Source organism: Bubalus kerabau, chromosome 1, assembly GCF_029407905.1.
Source record: "Bubalus kerabau isolate K-KA32 ecotype Philippines breed swamp buffalo chromosome 1, PCC_UOA_SB_1v2, whole genome shotgun sequence".
In the NCBI taxonomy this organism is placed as follows: domain Eukaryota; kingdom Metazoa; phylum Chordata; class Mammalia; order Artiodactyla; family Bovidae; genus Bubalus; species Bubalus kerabau.
This window is the reverse complement of record NC_073624.1, coordinates 85,202,519-85,224,144: the sequence shown is the minus strand read 5'-3', so window position 1 is coordinate 85,224,144 and position 21,626 is coordinate 85,202,519. Positions and strand designations below refer to the sequence as shown.

The 21,626-nt window shown below is 39.2% G+C and overlaps 1 long non-coding RNA gene across 1 annotated transcript; it reads left to right on the top strand.

Moving 5' to 3' along the window:
* The first annotated feature begins 3,819 nt into the window (after positions 1-3,819).
* On the top strand, positions 3,820-12,514 carry LOC129641673 (uncharacterized). Its single transcript, XR_008709391.1, has 3 exons — positions 3,820-3,912; positions 10,633-10,739; positions 12,092-12,514. It is a non-coding gene; the product is annotated as an uncharacterized LOC129641673 (long non-coding RNA).
* Positions 12,515-21,626: the final 9,112 nt, after the last annotated feature.

Sequence of the window (21,626 nt, the reverse complement as noted above, 5' to 3'; positions counted from 1 at the left end):
TATAAATATATATAGGGATTTTTTTACACATATTTCAAGATATTCTTTGGGGAACTAAAGATTACAGCTGTCTTTTTATCTAGTTCTAACCACTTCAAGATTATAAGTTTACCTTTTTCCATAGGAAAAATACTGTAGAAAAGGCTTCTGATTTTAATTTAAAAAAAAATGTTCTCTAAGCATTTCCACATATCTGGAGGGCTGTGGACTGCTGTCAACGCAAAAACCTCACAGAAAGGTGTGCCTGTGAGAACACATATGTCTAGGGAACGAGACGGTCAAATAGCTTCATCTTCTGTACCTGTCTACCATCAGCGTGGTGTCATTTTTTCAGGAGAAAAATAAATGTTATATGGTCAAATGTATTTAAAACTGTTTTTTTGATATATAATTACATCTACTCATTATCTTCCATAATAAAAGCAATAACCTAAGTTCTTTCAGTACACAGTTTCAAAAGACTCTGGAAGATGAAAATGAGTTTCTGCTCCCTTGAAACTTCAATTATGATGCTATATTTTTAAAAATGTCTTGAGACTTCCCTGGTGGTCCAGTGTTTAAGACTCCACACTTCCAGTGCTGGGGGTGCAGTTTCAATCCCTGGTCGGGGAACTAAGATCCAACATGCTGGATGGTGCGGCCAAAAAATATTAAAAAATAAAAATATCTTGACCATGCTGTCAGCTGCAGGTCATTACCAAAAATGACTTCAGGATATTTGATTGGATGCCACACATGAAGGTTTTCATGTCCATGTTATTCATCATTGTATCTGTGATGCCAATAGCCAGTTCTTGGCTATGTGATAACAAAGGGAATTAAATTTTCCAAAAGCATGTTTTAGATGGCAGTATCCATTAATTAACCCTATTTAAAAAGTGTGCTTATTCCAAAAACAAAGGCAGGCCCAGTAAATTCTGCCATCTTTTTCTACTCAAAATCCAATCATTGCTGAACTACTTCATTGTCTACTGATGCCAAAAAGAAGACAAAGCAAAAGTGAAACAAAAACAATAAACACTAAGACAGATTTTTGGGGACATTAAGCAGTTACTGGCTTCTGGTTCTGTGCTAGTACATTATGATAAATATCAACTATTACTTCTTACTGCTGGTATTTTGCCTTATGGTGCTGCATCTGTGTTTAGCCAAAAAAAAATGCCAGATGGCATTGAGAAACCAATTGCTCACTATGCAAGAACAATGACACATACATTATACATAAACAGACATAGCTTCAGCAGTTATCAAGGGAGCCAAAAATTCCCATAACCACTTTTGGCAGGCTCTTCCAATTAATGAAATATGGACTTCTCAGACTATTTTTTGAGGATTCCTTTTTAAGGATAATCATACACCTTTACTTAGGTAACCATATATGCAACTTGAACTTTTCTGTCACCTACCTCCCTGGAAATTAGAAGATTAATTTCTAAAACCCTTTCCTTAGGTCACCAGTTATTGCATTCTGATTATGTTGTCCTTCTATCATACTTTTCAGTTCAGTTTGGTTCAGTCGCTCAGTCGTGTCCAACTCTTTGCGACCCCATGAATCGCAGAACGCCAGGCCTCCCTGTCCATCACCAACTCCCGGAGTTCACTCAGACTCACGTCCATCGAGTCAGTGATACCATCCAGCCATCTCATCCTCTGTTGTCCCCTTCTCCTCCTACCCCCAATCCCACCCAGCATCAGAATCTTTTCCAATGAGTCAACTCTTCACATGAGGTGGCCAAAGTACTGGAGTTTCAGCTTTAGCATCATTCCTTCCAAAGAACACCCAGGGCTGATCTCCTTTAGAATGGACTGGTTGGATCTCCTTGCAGTCCAAGGGACTCTCAAGAGTCTTCTCCAGCACCACAGTTCAAAAGCATCAATTCTTCGGTGCTCAGATTTCTTCACAGTTCAATTCTCACATCCTTACATGACCACTGGAAAAACCATAGCCTTGACTAAACAGACCTTTGTTGGCAAAGTAATGTCTCTGCTTTTGAATATGCTATCTAGGTTGGTCATAACTTTTCTTCCAAGGAGTAAGCGTCCTTTAATTTCATGGCTGCAGTCACCATCTGCAGTGATTTAGGAGCTCAAAAAAATAAAGTCTGACACTGTTTCCAGTGCAACAGTTAGAACTGGACATGGAACAACAGACTGGTTCCAAATAGGAAAAGGAGTACATCAAGGCTGTATATTGTCACCCTGCTTATTTAACTTATATGCAGAGTACATCATGAGAGACGCTGGGCTGGAGGAAGCACAAGCTGGAATCAAGATTGCCGGGAGAAATATCAATAACCTCAGATCATACCTTTTCATACTGTCAGCTACAAATTGGCACTTACCAAGAGCATTGCCAAGGACTGAACAACAAAGGTATTTGCCATCTGCAGCACCCCACTCCAGTATTCTTGCCTGGAAAATCCATGGACAGAGGAGTCTGGTAGGCTATAGTCCATGGGGTCGCAAAGAGTTGGACATGACTGAGTGACTTCACTTCACTCTATGGAGATTGAACCCCAAGCTGCTATTGCTGTTGACCTTCAACAAGCCCCGTGGAAGTTCAGGGTGGAGTGAGGCACTCTGTGTTCCAGGGAATCTGGTGGGACAGGTCTTCAGATAGTTGGATGTTTTTAGGTGACATCAGATCCTCATGACTAACAAAAACCATTTTGTAAAATGAGTGCTTCATGGTATTGAACTCCCCCTTCACCAAAACCTTATATATTAACTTTCCCCCACTGCTGCTTTGAAACAATCTCACAGAGCTATCTGAGATACTGCCTCCTGGGCTGCAGTCCTCCCCAAATAAAACTTATCTCACAACTCTCAAGTTGTACACCTTTGTTTTAGTCGACAATACCGCTTTACAATGATGAAATGTCAGAAGAACAACTACTCAAGGAATTCATGCATATTATAATTTTTTCACTGATTTTCTCACTCATAACTGACTGTTTCTTGAGAAATCTTTTTTCTGTCCTTATGAGAAGTGATTTTTATGTTATCTTGGATATATTCAAACAACATATTTAGAAACTCTTAACATTAAAAACTTGATTAAAGATTAGGTCTGGTGACATAGAGAACATCATGATATTAAAAGTATGTAAAAAAAAAATAAAAAAAATAAAAGTATGTAAATATTCATAGTATATGCCACATGATGACCAAATAAAAAAGTAAAGATCAACAACTTTGACTTTTCCTAAATTGTTACAAAGAAAAAAATTTATTATTTTTATAGGTATCTTCTTCTGTCATCCATTGTAAACCTAACATTAACAACCAGTGGTTCCTGATAGTTATTTATAACACTTGGATTACTGAACACCTCAGTTTTGGGCAATAGCATTTCCTATACTTAAATAGAGTTTACATAATTTTTTTTCAAAGATTTCTGGCCATGGTAGTACTATGAATTTAGGCTTTAAAAATCTATACATCCAAACCTAACCATATAACAATGATAAATAAATTATTAGAACCAAAACAAAAGTTATAGGTGTATCTTTAAGCTAAAATCGCTTTAAGCCAGAAACACAACATATAAGCTGCATGAAGGATGATGTTATGGGCTTTGGACCTAGTCTAAAAGAGCCTTGGAGATGGATTCTTACAGGGTAACAAGGATAGAAAGCACCATATACTGGGAAAATGGATAAAAGTTCATGACGGAAACCTGGGGATATGGATAGGATATCTCTTTCCTATCCTTGAAAAGAGATCAGAGAATTCTGTGACTATTGCCTGGGGCTGGGGCTTCTGAAAGCTGTTGAAGAAAGCAGCAGCTAAGCAAGCAGCACCTGGGCCAAACCACCTGCTGATTCAGTGACTAACCTTGCAACTTCTCCAGTGTTGCCTTGGGACAGAAGCCACTAATGGCCATAAGAGGAGATGAGGAGGAAGGGAATGGTAAGTAGTTTCCACCAATTATGAAATCAAACTTGAATTTTTCAATCACATACAGAAAAGGTAGCATTAAGGAAGAGGAGGAACGAAATTGACAAAAAGGAGTCATTCACTTGTGACAGAAATGCAAGCAATATAGAATCTTAAAATGGCTTAAACATATGTTAATCATCAAACAGGTAATGAAAATAACCATAAAAATGAATTATGAAATACTGTAGATAGCTATAAATTAAGGTAAAAAGTAACCAGTTAGAAATTCTTGAAATAAAAAATACAGGTTTTAGGTTGAAGAGCTCAATAGATCGGAATTTTAGACTGGACCTACTTGCAGAAAAAAATATGATAGTATTTAAAATTCCGCCAACATGAAGCACAGGGAGATAACAAGAAAAACAAGGAAATGGGAGAAATGATAGCTAGATGAAAAGGCTCCAGTATACTTCTAATAAAAGTCCCAGAACTAAAAATGATGGAAATTGTGAAGAAGCTGTCAAAAAGATAATGGCTGAGAATTTCCAGAACTGGAAGAAGAAAAATCATCAAGCAGAAATAATACATTAAGAGCAGGGTAGAATGAATAAAATCTAAACAAATATACATCCAAAGGAAATTTAAGAACATCAAGCATGAGGAGACTGTCTGCAGAGCTATCAAAGAGAAAAGGCAGGTGACCATAAAAGGCCCATAACAAGACTGACAGCAAATTTCTCATTAATCAAATTATACTTCAAAAGTACTTTGAAGTCATTTTATTTTTTATTATTAGTAGTGACTTTATTTTTTTTTTAACAGCAGTTTAGATTTGCAACAAAATTGAGAAAAGTGAAAGTGGCTCAGTCGTGTCCAACTTTTTGCAACCCCATGGACTATACAGCCCATGGAATTCTCTAGGCCAGAATACTGGAGTGGTAGCTTTTCCCTTCTCCAGGGGATCTTCCCAACTCAATCCGGGGTCTCCGGCAGGCAGATTCTTTACCAACTGAGCTACAGGGAAGCCCTAACAAAATTGAGAAGGAAGTCAAAGATTCCACTGTCCCCATACTTAATAGCCTCCACCATAATCAACATCATTTATTGGAATAGTACATTTTTTTTTTTAACCAAGGATGAACCTACCTTGACACTTTATAATCACCCAATGCTGATAGTTTTTCTCAAGGTTGGCATTTTTCTCTTGTTGGCATCTTTTACTTAGTAATATTCATTTAAGTCTCTTCCACATCTTTTCATGGACTGATAGTTCATTTCTTTTTACCTCTGAATAATATTTCATTGTCTGGATGTACCACAGTTCATTTATCTATTCTCCTACTGAAGGACATTTTGGTTGTTTCCAAGTTTGGGTAATTATAAATGAAACTGCTGTAAACATCCATGTGCAGGATTTTGTATGGACTTAAGCTTTTTCTTCCTTTGGGCAAATATCAAGGAACATGATTGCTAGATCATTTGGTAAGAATAAGCTTAAATAAGAAATGTTCACTTGTCTTTCAAAGTTGGCTCTACCAACTGCATTCCCATTTTTGTATGAGATTTCCAGTTGCTCCACATCCCCACCAGCATTCAGTTCAGTTCAGTTCAGTTCAGTCACTCAGTTATGTCTGACTCTGTGTGACCCCATGGACTGCAGAACTCCAGGCCTCCCTGTCCATCACCAACTCCCAGAGCCTACTCAAGGAAGTAGGCTTCCTACTCATGGAAGTCATGTCCATTGTGTCAGTGATGCCATCCAACCATCTCATCCTCTGTCATCCCCTTTTCCTCCTACCTTTAATCTTTCCCAGCATCAGGATCTTTTCCAGTGAGTCAGTTCTTCACATCAGATGGTCAAAGTTTTGGAGTGTCATCTTCAGCATCAGTCCTTCCAATGAATATTCAGGACTGACTTCCTTTAGGATGGACTAGTTTGATCTCCTTGCAGTCCTACAGACTCTCAAGAGTCTTTTCCAACACCACAGTTCAAAAGCACCACAGTTCAATTCTTCAGTGCTCAGCTTTCTTTATAATACAACTCTCACATCCATACATGACTACTGGAAAAACCATAGCTTTGACTACATGGGCCTTTGTTGGCAAAGTAATGTCTCTGCTTTTTAATATGCTGTCTAGGTAGGTCATAGCTTTTCTTCCAGGAGTAAGCGTCTTTTAATTTCATGGCTGCAGTCACCTTCTGCAGTGATTTGGGAGCCCCCCCAAAAAAAGTCTCTCACCATATCCATTGTTTACCCATCTATTTGCCATGAAGTGATGGGACCAGATGATATGATCTTAGTTTTCGGAATGTTGAGTTTTAAGCCAACTTTTTCACTCTCCTCTTTCACTTCAAGAGGCACTTTAGTTCTTCTTCACTTTCTGCCATAAGGGTGATGTCATCTGCATATCTGAAGTTATTGATATTTCTCCAGGCAATCTTGATTCTAGCTGTACTTCATCCAGCCTGGCATTTCACACGATGTACTCTGCCAATAAGTTAAATGAGCAGGGTGAAAATATACAGCTTTGATGTACTCCTTTCCCTATTTGGAACCAGTCTGTTGTTTCATGTCCAGTTCTAACTGTTGCTTCTTGACCTGTGTACAGATTTCTCAGGAGCCAGGTCAGCTGGTCCCGTATTCCCATCCCTTGAAGAATTTTCCACAGTTTGTAGTGATCCACATAGTCAAAGGCTTTGGCGTAGTCAATAAAGCAAAAGTTTTTCTGAAACTCTCTTGCTTTTTCTATGATCCAGTGGATTTTGGCAATATGATCTCTGGTTCCTCAGTTTCAGTTTCAGTTAGGGGCTCAGTCGTGTCTGACTCTTTTCGACCCATGCACTGCAGCATGCCAGGCCTCCCTGTCCATCACCAACTCTGGAGTTTACTCAAACTCATGTCCATTGAGTTGGTGATGCCCTCCAACCATCTCATCTCATCCTGTCAATGTTTAGGATTTAGTTTATCTAATAGGAGCACAGTGGTATCTCATTGTTCTGACTTGCATTTCCTTGATTACATATGATGTGGAACCTCTTTTCACATGCTTATTTATCAGTTGTGTATATTCTTTGGTGAAGTATGGGTTAAGGGCTTTGGGCCTTTTATTAAATTGAGTTGTTTTTTTCTTTAGCGAGTTTTAAGTTTTTTGTATATTTTGAATAACAATATTTTATCAGATGTCTTTTGTAATATTTTCTCCCAGTCTATGGCTTGTCTGTTCATTCTGCTAACACTGTCTTTCACAGGAGGTGGGGAAGCATTCTATAGTCTTAGGGTTAGGTCTCAGTCTTTTTAGTATGCTTTTTTCCATGCTCCTGGAATGTAAACTTCACAAGTTATTTCTTGTTTTTTTTTTCTTTCTCCCTCTAGGTAGGAGAGGAGGATAGCTAGAGTGGGCTGAAGTTGGGTGTTTCCCCTCCCCAGGTCACTCAGGTTCTGATAATACTCCAGCAAGTTAAACTCTGGTTAACTGGTTTTCCCTGAGGGCAGGCTTTGTTAAAAACAACAGAATGCTCTGGCATGTTTAAAAAGGGTCTCTTCCCCTTTCTCTGCCAGAAGCTGGAGGCAACTCCTCTTTGATATTACGGGAATCAGGTCAAGCTGCTGCTGCTGCTAAGTCTGCTAAGTCGCTTCAGTCGCGTCCAACTCTGCGACCCCATAGACGGCAGTCCACCAGGCTCCCCTGTCCCTGGGATTCTCCAGGCAAGAACACTGGAGTGGGTTGCCATTTCCTTCTCCAATGCATGAAAGTTGAAAGTGAATATTGAAAGTGAAGTCACTCAGTCGTGTCCAACTCTTCGAGACCCCATGGACTGCAGCCTACCAGGCTCCTCCGTCCATGGGATTTGCCAGGCAAGAGTACTGGAGTGGGGTGCCATTGCCTTCTCCTAGAAGTAAATCTCACAGTTGTGTGGCAGCCTCTCTCTGACTGGGTTCCCCTGTAATTTTTAACTCTCTGCCTTGTCCACACTGAGCTTCCAGCAGGTCATCAGTGATGGTTCAAGCTTTCATACTCCAGAAGATTTTTGCTCCCAAGTCTCTGCTCTGATAAGCCGAGAGATAACTCTGTAGTTGCCTTCCGACTCTCCAGACTTCAGGGCAGTGATTTGCTTTGTGCCCTTTTCTCTCTTATGGACCCAAGAAGAATTGACTTTTAGGTCTGTTCATATTTTTACTTGTTGGGACAGAGCAGCAATTTCCAAGTTCCCTATATATGGAACTGTAAACCAAAAGCCCACATCGAGTTTTTGTTCCAAATGGGCTGGGCAAAAGTTGTGGCATCTTGGGATAAAGCCAAATAAGCCAGGCACAAAGGGTGGCAGCTGGAAGAAGGAAAGGTTTGAGGAATTAAAGAAATCCTGGGATTGTTTCTGAACTGAAGAGCAGGTAGTCAAGGCAGATTTAATTCAGTTCCTGCTGCTATGAACATTGGTGTTTTATAAGTGACTATAGGTGGACTCTAGAAGCTCAGTTTCTGAAAAGCGTTTCCCAAGCCTATTCCATGGAACATGATGAAAGAATAAAAATCTCCGCTAAATGATCAAAAAAGTTCCACTGCCAAATATGATTGGAAACCACTGGGTGAAGCAAAATCAAATTTCTTCACAACAGAATTTACCAGAACCTTACTATATCAGCATGCCCTGTAAGTCTCTAAGACATGTATTTAGAATGCAGGGTGTTCAGATCTGCAAACTTTTTTGAACTTAGATTGCCATTTCTTCAGAAAGGCTAATGAGATAATTTACCGCTTATGCTTTGGAAGAAAAGCTTCTTTAGATTTATCTAGTCTTAACATTTTCATGATATTTTCTGACAAGTCTTTGGAGACATAAATAAAGTAAGCAAAATATCATTCTCCAGTCACCATAAAACTCCCCACAAACTGCCCACCCCTGATGATTAAAGACCATTCAGTTAAGGTGGATTCTTACATATGCCAGATTGCCCCATGATTCAATCATACTTTTGTCCATTTTTCCTTCCAATCCTCTCTGCTTTCACTGATTCAGGGTGGAGTAGCTTTCGCAGCTACAAAAGTCACTTGTTAAAGGTCTGGTCTTTCTTTACCTGTTTTATTGCTTCAGGAACCTGCTAAGAGTGTGACTTAAAGCAATCCTAGAATAATGTGTTAAGCTACACATAACTGGTTTGTTTTATAACACTTCATACCACAAATGCATAGAGTCCACAAATGATGGGTACTTCATCTGGTCCTCTTGTTTGGGGCCTAAGAAGTGCTTCCTTTGAATGAACAACTAAATGCCTCATGCAAAGGAGTAACACTGCTGATTTGCTACCGTCTTAGTGGCAAATGGTATTTTATACAATGGCAATATGTTTATCACCCAGAGGAAAATATGCTTGGTTAGAGTAACATTCCAGTAGATGTACCACTCCTATGATATAACCATTCTGGCTCCTAGAATGACAACTTCAGAAGTCAAATGCGTAAACCAGTCCAAACATCCTCATATAGTAAAATCCTGAAGGTTCTTTTAAGACAATATAGAAAAAAAGAATAATACAATAATGATTAAAATCACAGTGAAGAATAAAAAGTAAGTCCACTTACCAAGTACTTATCCAGTGTTCACCATGGCCTAGATGTCTCAGCACTTTTGACACCTGAATCCATTTAATCCCTCTAAAAACTCAGTGAGACAGAGAAGGAGGCCTTAATATCTGGAAACATAACAGACATTATGAATGACTTACAGATATGACATTACAGTATGTGATGTGTTTAATGTGCTGTGCAGTTACATTGAATGTGGTACATTAATTCATTTCCATCAATCATTGCTCATGTATCTGTGATGTGTTGCCTCAGACGATCTCTGCTTTTTCACCAAATAAACCTGTGAAGTACATCAGAGGGATTCAAAATACATTAAAAAATACAATAACTTAATAGTATCTATGCTACTACCTCTTATAACTACCATGTATTATTTTCTCCATTTTAAAGATAAGGAGACTTGAAGAAGTTAGCCATTTGCCCACGGTCACAGAACTAGAAGTGGTGGAGAAATGATTTAAATAAAGGCCATCTGACTCGAGAGAGTTCATGCCTTTACTGGGTCATAAATAAATAAAATGACTTATCAATAGTCTATAGCAGGGTTTTGAAATGAATTTGCATTCGCTATGCTTGTCGTTGGGCTTCTCAGGTGGCGCTAGTGGTAAAGAACCCACCTGCCAATGCAGGAGACATGACACGTGGATTCCATCTCTGGGTCAGGAATATCCCCTGAAGGAGGAAATGGCAACCCACTCCAGTATTCTTGCCTGGGGAATCCCATAGACAGAGGAGCATGGTGGGCTAAGTCCATGGGGTCACAAAGAGTCGGACATGACCGAAGCAACTTAGCATGCACGCACACGCTCCTTGTTTTGTTGCCAAGTCATGTCCGACTCTTTTGCAACTCCATGGACTGCAGCATGCCAGGCTCCTCTGTCCATGGAATTCTCCAAGCAAGAATACTGGAGTGGGTTGCCATTTCCTTCTCCAGAGGATCTTCCTGACCCAGATATGGAACCCAAGTCTCCTGCCTTGGCAGGCGGATTCTTTACCACTAAGCCACCTGGGAAGCCCATTCTCTGGGCAAGTTCTGTGCAAATTTCTTGTCTTTTATTTTCCAAATTATTAATAATTATCTATTTATTTGTGTCCTACTCTGTTCTATAGCAAAGAAGTCATTTCTCTGTATCAAGGCTTTTGTTTCTTGTAATTTATTTCCAGACTTTCTCAGTGGCCAGTCCTAAGGATGTTTGTAGTGCAAAATGACTGCTACAGGTTACTCATGAGCAACAGAACTGACCTCTCCTGGTACTTTGCAAGCTGCTATGGTAATATTTCATTCATTTTGTAAAGAAAGAATAACTTCCAGTGGGGTCTATATTGAATTAGAACTGAGTCTGTGTGGATTTAAGTATACTTCCTGTTAGACTCAATTAAGTGGTCAAGTTTCTGATATCTTAGGTCTCAGATTGACTGTCAGTTTCATGACTACTGTCATGAAGGTCAGTCTCCGTGTCATTATATTCATGGATAAATACACGTATATCTACAGAAAGAATTGCAAATAGAATAGTTTTTTGGTTTCCTTTCACATGTTAACATGACTTTCCAACTCCATTTTGTTTTTCTGAAATGGTAAATCCCAGGATGATCTCTCTCTTAAGAATGATGCCTCAGACCAAAAATGAATGTTAATGGCCCATAGCCTTTAGGGTGAAAAGTCAATTTATTGGGAATTTGCTGTTTAGTATAAGATTTCTTTTAAACCTACATACAATCAAGTGACTATTACAAACTTGTTATTAAATTATAAATGATGGGTGGTTTCTAAGAAAGTGTCATAAAGTATGTAAAATGTAAATGGAATATGAGTTGATACAAGAGAGGAAGGAAGGAAGGAGAGAAGGACTGGAGGGTGAAGGGAAGGGGAATGAAGAGAGAGAGACTAAGGATTTAGAGAGGAACTGATGAATGTCCATCTTTGAACTGGGAGCTAGAGGGACAAAGAGAGTATCTGGCTTCAATAGGGCACATAGTTAGAAAAGTAGAAATCAGGGCTATTGTTTTGACTCTAATTCCTTTTTTTATTGGTTTATGAAATTCAATATCTGTGTCCAGAGAAAATTGCTACTTTGAATAAGAAAGAATGATGGGGCTGGATCATCTCTGTCAGTGACTTGACAGACACATTCCTAATTATCAGGAATGAGTTACAAAAATAGCTAGATCTGGAACAGAAGGCAAGGGAGTAGGTGTCTTCCAAGGAAGGTTACTATTCATGCTCAGATAACCTGTCCCAGTAGCCTAACCTTGGATAACAAAGAATCTTAATAGGATTGAATCTCTAATGTTGAATCTCTAATCCTAATCCTCTAATTACAATTGAATCTCTAATATTTAATGCTCTTTTAACTCATGTATTTGAACTTCTGAGTTTAGTGACCGAAAATTTGGAGCTAATACATTTCTCAATTTCTAGAGCAAATAAATTCTATTACAGAACAGATAGCCACACAAGGCTATGTCATGTGTGTCTGAATGAAAAAGCCCTGATCTAAGGTATCCGTCAAATGTCTTAAAAAAAATTTACATGGAAAATTTTTCACTGTGGTTTGAAAATAATGAACTGTGTCTCAACTATTAAACCTGAAATTTAAACCCATTTGCTTTTTTTCATTAGGTAAAAGACTCATATAAGAAAAGATGCTGTGGAAACACAGAAGAATGGAATCTTAGAATGGCAAGCAGCAGTATAACATTTTAAGCATTTTGTTGTGCTATAACGATTCAAAGATGGAAAATCTTTGAATTTAAACCAGAAATTAAAACCTTCAAATTAAAACTGAAAAATTTAAACCAGAAATCATAGCAATAGTGTAGTAATGTTATGTTATTATTGTTACAATAATTTTAATTTGCATCTGTGTCCCATATGCTCTATGATGTTACATATACCTTGCAATTTTTTATATAACTTGCAATTTTTGATGTTTAGGCATTCCAAATTGGACTGTGACTTGTTTGATCAAAATTGTCATTAAAATACTTGAGAAGATATTTTCTCTTAGTTTATTTGAAATGATTTGGTTTTTCTTGTGTGATGTTATAGATGACAATTAAAGTTTTCTTACTGACTGACTTGCTGTCTTTGATGTATTCTGAAAATCAGAACAGAGCACCAATTGATCCTTCAAAATTCTTGGCATGACACTGATGATATCCAATCAATATCAGGTCATCTGTATTTTCCAAGAATACTAGAGATACTACACCAGTAGCAAAAAAAATTCCTTGATTCTCCCAAACTCTGCATCCTACAATAAGTAATTGTTTGTAGTAAATTGTCCTGACTCTTTTCTTTAACCCTGTGACAAATGGGATGAATCCTTGAGACAAAACTGTTATTGTGTGCTCTCTGCAGTATCACAGTTTACATTGTAGGAATGGAGATTTTGGAGATGTGTCTGCCTAGTCACGCTGTGGTTTGACCAGCACTGCATGCTTGTGGATTCTTAATACATGCTACTTGATGACTGATTTATACACTCCATTTACAAGGTGTTAATGTAAAAAATGGCCACATTCAGTCTCATCTCACTAAATTGAGACAGTTTTTACATTTTTTCCCAGTAATGTCTTTTGTAAACAACACTAAATATTACTTCAAATTCGTCAACAGCTCTTTATGATTAGTGGAGATACTGTGACAACAGAATGTACATGAAATGTCCAAATAAATACATTTTATACTAGACAAACAACACAGATGGTTTTAAATTTTTACTATGGATTTATGGCCTGTGTAATTTGTAGTACACAGCAACTTATTGCAGCTAGTCTGGAGAGTTATTCTGAGTTATAGAACATGATAAATAAGATTTAATAGAACTTTACAAAGTAAAATGAGAATAAAAACACTATGCTTCATCAATGAGGCACAACTGTTACTTTTGTCTAGTATATATGTCAAGTTTTCATTGCATGCACTAGAAATTGCTGTATTTGGGGGTAACAAAAAAGGAGAAGGCCCATGACAATCATTTGCAGTATTAACAATTATTTGAAAGTGAACTTTTTATAAAACAAATTCAAGTGATTTTCCAGAGTTGGAAACATGGGGGACAAAATAACATGAACTTTTGAATCTATCACACTTATAAACCTGTCTCCTTTGCTGAGATTCAGATTTGTCATCTGTAAAATGGAGGAAATAACACCTACTTCAAAGGGTTAAAAGATAATGAGATGAGTTAAATTATTGCCCATGAATAGCGATATTTCAATACATTACATGAGATATCAGCATGTCCTCAGTAATGACAGTTCTTATTATCATTTTTATTATGTCAGATTTCCTCCTTCTAGGTGTGTGAACCAGCAAGAAAAAGGCATGGGAATCAGAAAATGAAAGAAGTTAAATGCCAGGTTAAGAAATTAGAAATTTTATTCAATAATCAATGAGACCATTAAAAATATTTTAAGAAAAATTAACCTGATTTGGACACTGCTTTGTTCAGTCTCTAAGTTGTGTCTGACTCTTTGTGATCCCATGGATTGCAGCATGCCCGACTTCCCTGTCCTTCACCATCTTCCGGAGTTTGCTCAAATTCATGTCCACTGAGTCGGTGATGCCATTCAACTATCTCATCCTTTGTCATCCCCTTCTCCTCCTGCCCTCAATCTTTAATTTCAATAATAGTTCTCAATAATAGTAGTTCTCAAATTTTAGGGTACATGAGAACCCTAGTGATGACTGTTAAACCTGCAGATTTGAGGATTTCACTCTGAGAAGTTATGCCTAGTTAGATCTGATATGGGATCCAACTGGTTCTGTTACAGAAAGTCCTGGAGTCACATTTCATGAAAAATGCCACTTTAGAGAAATTGATCCAGATGCAAGACAAAGGGTATTTGGAAGGGGAGAAAACGAACACAAGGAGGTCATTTAGATGCTTATTACTAAAAGTCGGGTTGCTAGCTCACAGCACTGAGATGATCTAGGCACTCAGAAAATGGAGAACTTTGGTCCAGAGAAAAAAACAAGAAATCAGAATCAACATTTTAAAAAGCTTTTGTTGTAGTTGTGGTTCAGTCACTAAGTCGAGTCTGACTCTTTGAGAACCCATTGACTGCAGCACATCAGGCTTCTCTGTCCTTCACTATCTCACAGGGTTTGCTCAAACTCATGTCTATGGAGTTGGTGATGCCATCCAACCATCTCATCCCCTGTCGCCCCCTTCTTCTCCTGCCTTCAATTTTTCCCAGCATCAGGGTCTTTTCTGATGAGTCATCGCTTCCCATCAGATGGCCAAATTTTTGGAGCTTCCACTTCAGCATCAGTCCTTCTAATGAATACTTAGGGTTGATTTCCTTTAAGATTGACTGGTTTGATCTCCTTGTTGTCCAAGGGACTCTCAAGAGTCTTCTCCAGCACCACCATTCAAAAGCATCAATTCTTGGACACTCAGACTTCTTTATGGTCCAACTCCCACATCCCTATATGAGTACTGGAAAAACCATAGCTTTGACTAAACAGACCTTTTCTGCAAAATGATGTCTCTGCTTTTTAATCACTGTCGAGGTTTGTCACAGCTTTTCTTCCAAGGAGTAAGCATCTTTTAATTTCATGGCTGCAGTCACCATCTGCAGTGATATTGGAGCCCAAGAAAATAAAGTTTGTCACTGTTGCCAGTTTTTCCCCATCTATTTGCCAAGAAGTGAGCAACAGTTAGAACTGGACATGGAACAGCAGACTTGTTCCAAATAGGAAAAGGAGTACGTCAAGGTTGTATATTGTCACCCTGCTTATTTAACTTATATGCAGAGTACATCATGAGAAACACTGGGTTGAAAGAAGCACAAGCTGGAATCAAGATTGCCAGGAGAAATATCAATAACCTCAGATATGCAGATGACACCACCCTTATGGCAGAAAGTGAAGAGGAACTAAAAAGCCTCTTGATGACGGTGAAAGAGGAGAGTGAAAAAGTTTGGCTAAAACTCAACATTCAGAAAACAAAGATGATGGCAACCAGTCCCATCACTTCGTGGGAAATAGATGGGGAAACAGTGGAAACAGTGTCAGACTTTATTTTTTGGGGCTCCAAAATCACTGCAGATGGCGACTGCAGCCATGAAATTAAAAGACGCTTACTCCTTGGAAGAAAAGTTGTGACCAACCTAGATAGCATACTGAAAAGCAAAGACATTACTTTGCCAACAAAGGTCCATCTAGTCAAGGCTATGGTTTTTCCTGTGGTCATGTATGAATGTGCGAGTTGGACTGTGAAGAAAGTTGAGCGCCAAAGAATTGATGCTTTTGAACTGTGGTGCTGGAGAAGACTCTTGAGAGTCCCTTGGACTGCAAGGAGATCCAACCAGTCCATTCTGAAGGAGATCAGCCCTGGGTGTTCTTTGGAAGGAATGATGCTAAAGCTGAAACGCCAGTACTTTGGCCACCTCATGCGAAGAGTTGACTCATTGGAAAAGACTCTGATGCTGGGAGGGATTGGGGGCAGGAGGAGAAGGGAATGACAGAGGATGAGATGGCTGGATGGCATCACTGACTCGATGGACGTGAGACTGAGTGAACTCAGGGAGTTGGTGATGGACAGGGAGGCCTGGCATGCTGCGAGTCATGGAGTCGCAAAGAGTCGGACATGACTGAGCGACTGAACTGAACTGAACTGATGGGACTGAATGTCATGATCTTAGTTTTTTGAATGCTGTTTTAAATCAACTTTACACTGTCCTTTATCATTCTCATCAAGATGCTCTTTCATTCCTCTTCACTTTCTGCCATTAGTGTGGTGTTATCTGCATATCTGAGGTTATTGATATTTTCCCCAGCAATGTTGATTCCAGCTTGTGAGTCATCCAGGCATTTCACATGATGTACTCTGCATATAAGTTAAATAAACAGGGCAACAATATATAGCCTTGATATAATCCTTTCCCAGTTTGGAACCAATCCGTTGTTCCATGTCTGGTGTAACTCTTGTTTCTTGGCCTACATACAGGTTTCTCAGGAGAGAAGTAAGGTAACCTGATTTTTTATCTCTTTAAGAATTTTCCACAGTTTGTTGTGATCCACGTTGTCAAATGCTTTTGCACATCAATGAAGCAAAAGTAGATGTTTTCCTGGAATTCCCTTGCTTTCTATACAATCAACAGATGTTGGCAACTTGATCTCTGGTTCCTCTGCCTTTCCTAAATTCAGCATGTACATCTAGAAGTTCCCAGCTCATGTACTGCTGAAGTCTAGCTTGAAGGACTTTGAGCATTACCTTGCTAGCATGTGAAATGAGTACAATTGAATGGTAATCTGAACATTCTTTGGCATTGCCTTTCTTTGGGATTGGAATGAAAACTGACATTTTCCAGTCATTTGGCCACGGGTGAGTTTTCCAAATTTGCTGACATATTGAGTGCAGCACTTTAACAGCATCATCTTTTAGGATTTTAAATACTCAGCTGGAATTCCATCACCTCCACAAGCTTTGTTTGTGTAATGCTTCCTAAGGCCCACTTGACTTCATCCTCCAGGATGTCTGGCTCTAGGTGAGTAACCAAACCTTCGTGGTCATCAGGTCATTAGACCTTCTTTGTATACTTCTTCTGTGCATTCTTTCCACTTCTTCTTAATCTCTTCTGCTTCTGTTAGATCCTTGTTGTTTCTTTTATTGAGCCATCTTCTCATACCATATTACCTGCGGTTCAGTTCAGTCACTCAGTCATGTTGAACTCTGTTCAGTTCAATTCAATTACACATCAGTTCTGTTCAATTCAGTTGCTCAGTTGTGTCTGACTATTTGAGAACCCATGGACTGCAGCATACCAGGCTTCCCTGTCCTTCACTATCTCCTGGAGTTTGCTCAAACTCATGTCCATTGAGTTGATGATGCCATTCAGCCATCTTGTTCTCTGTTGCCCCCTTCTCCTCTTGTCCTCAATCTTTCCCAGCATCATGGTCTTTTCCAGTGAGTTTTCTCTTCACATCAGGTGGACAAATTATTGGACTTTCAGCTTTAGCATCAGTCCTTCCAAAGAATATTCTGGGTTTATTTCCCTTAGGATTGACTGGTTTGATCTCCTTGCTATCCAAGGGACTTGCAAGAGTCTTCTTCAGCACTACAGGTTGAAAGCATCAATTCTTTGGGATTCAGCCTTCTTTATTTTCCCTTGGTATAGCCAGTTTTCTTGAAGATGTCCCTAGTCTTTCCAATTCTGTTGTTTTCCTCTATTTCTTTGGATTGTTCACTTAAGAAGGCATTCTCATTTCTCCTTATTATTCTCTGGAACTCTCCATTCAGTTATGTATCTTTCACTGTCTTCTTTGCCTTTCTCTTCTTTTTTCAGTTCCTTTTCTCAGACCTTTTGTAAGATCTCATCAGACCACCCTTTGTCTTTCTGCATTTCTTTTTCTTTGGGATGGCTTTGGTCACCACCTCCTGTACAATATTAAGAACCTCCATCCATAGTTCTTCAGGTACTCTGTCTACCAGATCTAATCCCTTGAATATATTTGTCATATCCACTGTATAATCATAAGAGATTTGATTTATGTCATACCTGAATGGCCTAATGGTTTTCCCTACTTTCTTCAATTTAAGCCTGAAATTTGTAATAGGAACTGATGATCTGAGGCACAGTCAGCTCTGATCTTGTTTTTGCTGACTATATAGAGCTCCTCTGCTTCAACTGCAAAGAATATAATAAATCTGATTTCAGTATTGACCATCTGGTGATATCTATATATAGAGTCCTTTAAAACTTTATTGAAGTACAACTGAAAAATAAAAATTGTATAAATTTAAGGTGTATCTATGACATAATATTTATATATATATGCATTTATACATATATATCACTATATATAGTGAAATAGCACAATCCAGCTACTTGCATTCATCACTTCATATAGTTTCTGTTTTCTTTATTCTTTTTCCTTCTTCTCCTTCTCTTTTTGTTGTAAGAACAAGAAAACTCTCCCACTGGAGTTATGGAGAGGGAGGGACCCTCTGGAATGAATTAAGATCTAGCCTATTAGCAAATTTCAAGTATACATTCAGTTCAGGTCAGTTGCTTAGTTGTGTCCGACTCTTTGCGACCCCATGAACTGCAGCACACCAGGCCTCCCTGTCCATCACCAACTCCCGGAGTTCACCCAAACTCATGTGCATCGAGTCGGTGATGCCATCCAGCCATCTCATCCTCTGTCGTCCCCTTCTCCTCCTGCCCCCAATCCCTCCCAGCATCAGAGTCTTTTCCAATGAGTCAACTCTTTGCATGAGGTGGCCAAAGTATTGGAGTTTCAGCCTCAGCATCAGTCCTTCCAAAGAACACCCAGGACTGATCTCCTTTAGGATACATTATGGCATTGTTAAGTAGTCATGATGCACATTGATAAGATTGATGGGTAATTCATTCACATACTAATATAGGAGATGACTGGCCTATAATGTAAATAGTACTGATGGAAGCCCATCAAAGCCTGGGTTGGGCAGTGGAAGAGGGAGAAGAAAGGAAGCATTACAAATCCATGCCAGAGGGCCCCTCCCTCTCCATAACTCCAATGGGTCATTGGAATTTTAGACCCACTGCTCCTGGTAGAGAGCTCATTAGAATTGTAAGAAAGAATAGTGCTCACCTTGTTCTCCCCTCTAGTGCCCCTGAACAGAGGAGACATGGAGCTGGGTTCTCCCTTTCTCAGCCTTAGAAACAAATTTGGGAACAGCTGCAAAGCCAGCTGAGACATTTGCAAATAGCCATTTGGCCTCACTTCCCACCCTGGTGTGGCGTAAACATGGAGATGACAGTAGAGAGACGATTATCAGATTCAATTTGAGAACACAGGACTGGAGATTGGAGGATAAATGAGAATTTGGTAAAATGTAGGCATGAGGTGTTGGATCCTTTAGAAAATGTCTTCTTGACACAATAGCTTCACAGATGACAAAGGTATTGTAGCTCTTCTTCTGACCCTTGAGCAATTCTCATTTTCCTAATTGAAGAAAGTTGCCTAAATGCTGGAGGTACCAGGATATGGTTTCTATGACAATGAAAAGGATTACTGCCCACTGAGTTGAGCCCGGAAGTTTGTAGCTGCACAGCTGTCTCACTAATTACTCTCCTAATGTGACAGAGGGAAAAGCACATTATAATTCTGATGTACAGTTGTTTCATGAGCATAGCATTAGTGCAGAACTTCAGGGGTGCCTGTATTAGCCAGAGTGAGGCTGAATTAAATATGGAGTGACTCTGGAGCTAGCAGAGGTGTTCTATTAGCTGAATGGCAGAGCACACAATTTAGAAGCTATAGGCTCTGAGTTTTCTCTCAGTAACACTGTCTAAACATAATTAATCAGTTGCTTCTCACAGTAAGTGACACTAATTACTTGCACTCTAATTGCCATGTACAAAGTAATGTTACCTCGATCTAAGTGCTCTGTAGAGTAGTGACATGAGATTTTTAATACATTATCATGGATTTCATGTAATTACAATTCTTTCCCCTGGAACAAAAGGAAAATATTGTAGGCTATTTATCAGGGATCAATCAATAAATAACTACTATTACCACTATTAAGATATAGTGATTGAACCCTTTCCTAATTATTAGTGTGTATGTGATGAGAAATGGGTATAGTTGGAAGTGCCAGTCCTTAGAACTGAAAATTTGCCCTCTGCTAGAAGATTCTCTAGCAAGAATATTCTTGCTAGATGATTTTCTTTTCCAAAGGAAATTATTCCAATTTATCCTAAATTTTATGAATTTTCTAAAATCAAAGACAGTGAATTGATAAACAGAGAAAAAGGAAATATTAACTTTTCATCTGATTTCATCTTTAGGTCCTGCATGTTTATTTGATTTTATTTTTCATCTTTTATGCCAGCTGTCCACAATCTTTTCGGCATCAGGGACTGGTTTCATGGAGGACAATTTTCCACAGACTTGGGGTGGATAAATGGCTTCAGAAAAATTCAAGCACAGTAGTTTGCACTCCTAATGCCACTGCTGCTCTGACTTTGACAGGAGGCAGAGATCAAGCAGTAATGTGAGTGACGGGGAGCAGCTGTAAATACAAACGAAGCTTCGCTTGCTTGTGCACCCCCTGTCTCCTGTTGTGCCACCTAGTTCTTAACAGGCCATGGACTGGTACTGGTCCATGACCCAGGGGTTGGGGACCTCTGCTTTATGCTATAGGCTCCTCTCCTGTACAAGATTCAGTTCAGTTCAGTTCAGTCGCCCATTCATGTCCGACTCTGTGACGCCATGGACTGTAGCACGAAAGACTTCCCTGTCCATCATCAACTCCCAGAGCCTACTCAAACTCATGTCCATCGCATTGGTGATGCCCATCCAATCATCTTATCCTCTGTCATCCCCTTCTATTCCTGCCTTCAATCTTTCCCAGCATCCAGGTCTTTTCCAATGAGTAGGTTCTTCACATCAGGTGGCCAAAGTATTGGAGTTTCAGCTTCAGCATCAGTCCTTTCAATAAATATTCAGGACTGATTTTCTTTAGGATGCACTGGTTGGATCTCCTTGCTGTCCAAGGGACTCTCAAGAGTCTTCTCCACACCACAGTTAAAAAAGCATCAATTCTTCAGCACTCAGCTATTTTTATAGTCCAACTCTCACATCCATACATGACTACTGAAAAAACCATAGCTTTAACTAGATGGGCCTTTGTTGGCAAAACCATGTCTCTACTTTTTAATATGCTGCCTAGGTCAATTATAACTTTTCTTCCAAGGAGCAAACATCTTTTAATTTCATGGCTGCAGTCACCATCTGCAGTGATTTTGGAGCCCCCCTCAAATGTCTGTCACTGTTTCCACTGTTTCCCCATCTATTTGCCATGAAGTGATGGGACTGGTTGCCATGAGCTTAGTTTTCAGGATGTTGAGCTTTAAGCCAACTTTTTCACTCTCCTCTTTCACTGTCATCAAGAGACGCTTTTGTTCTTCTTCGGTTTCTGCCGTAAGTGTGGTGTCATCTGCATATCTGAGGTTATTGATATTTCTCCCAGAAATCTTGATTTCAGCTTGTGCTTCATCCAGTCCAGCATTTCTCATGATGTATTCTTCATAGAAGTTAAATAAGCAGGGTGACAATATACAGCCTTGACGTACTCCTTTTCCTATTTGGAACCAGTCTGTTGTTCCATGTCCAGTTCTAACTGTTGCTTCTTGACCTGCATACAGATGTC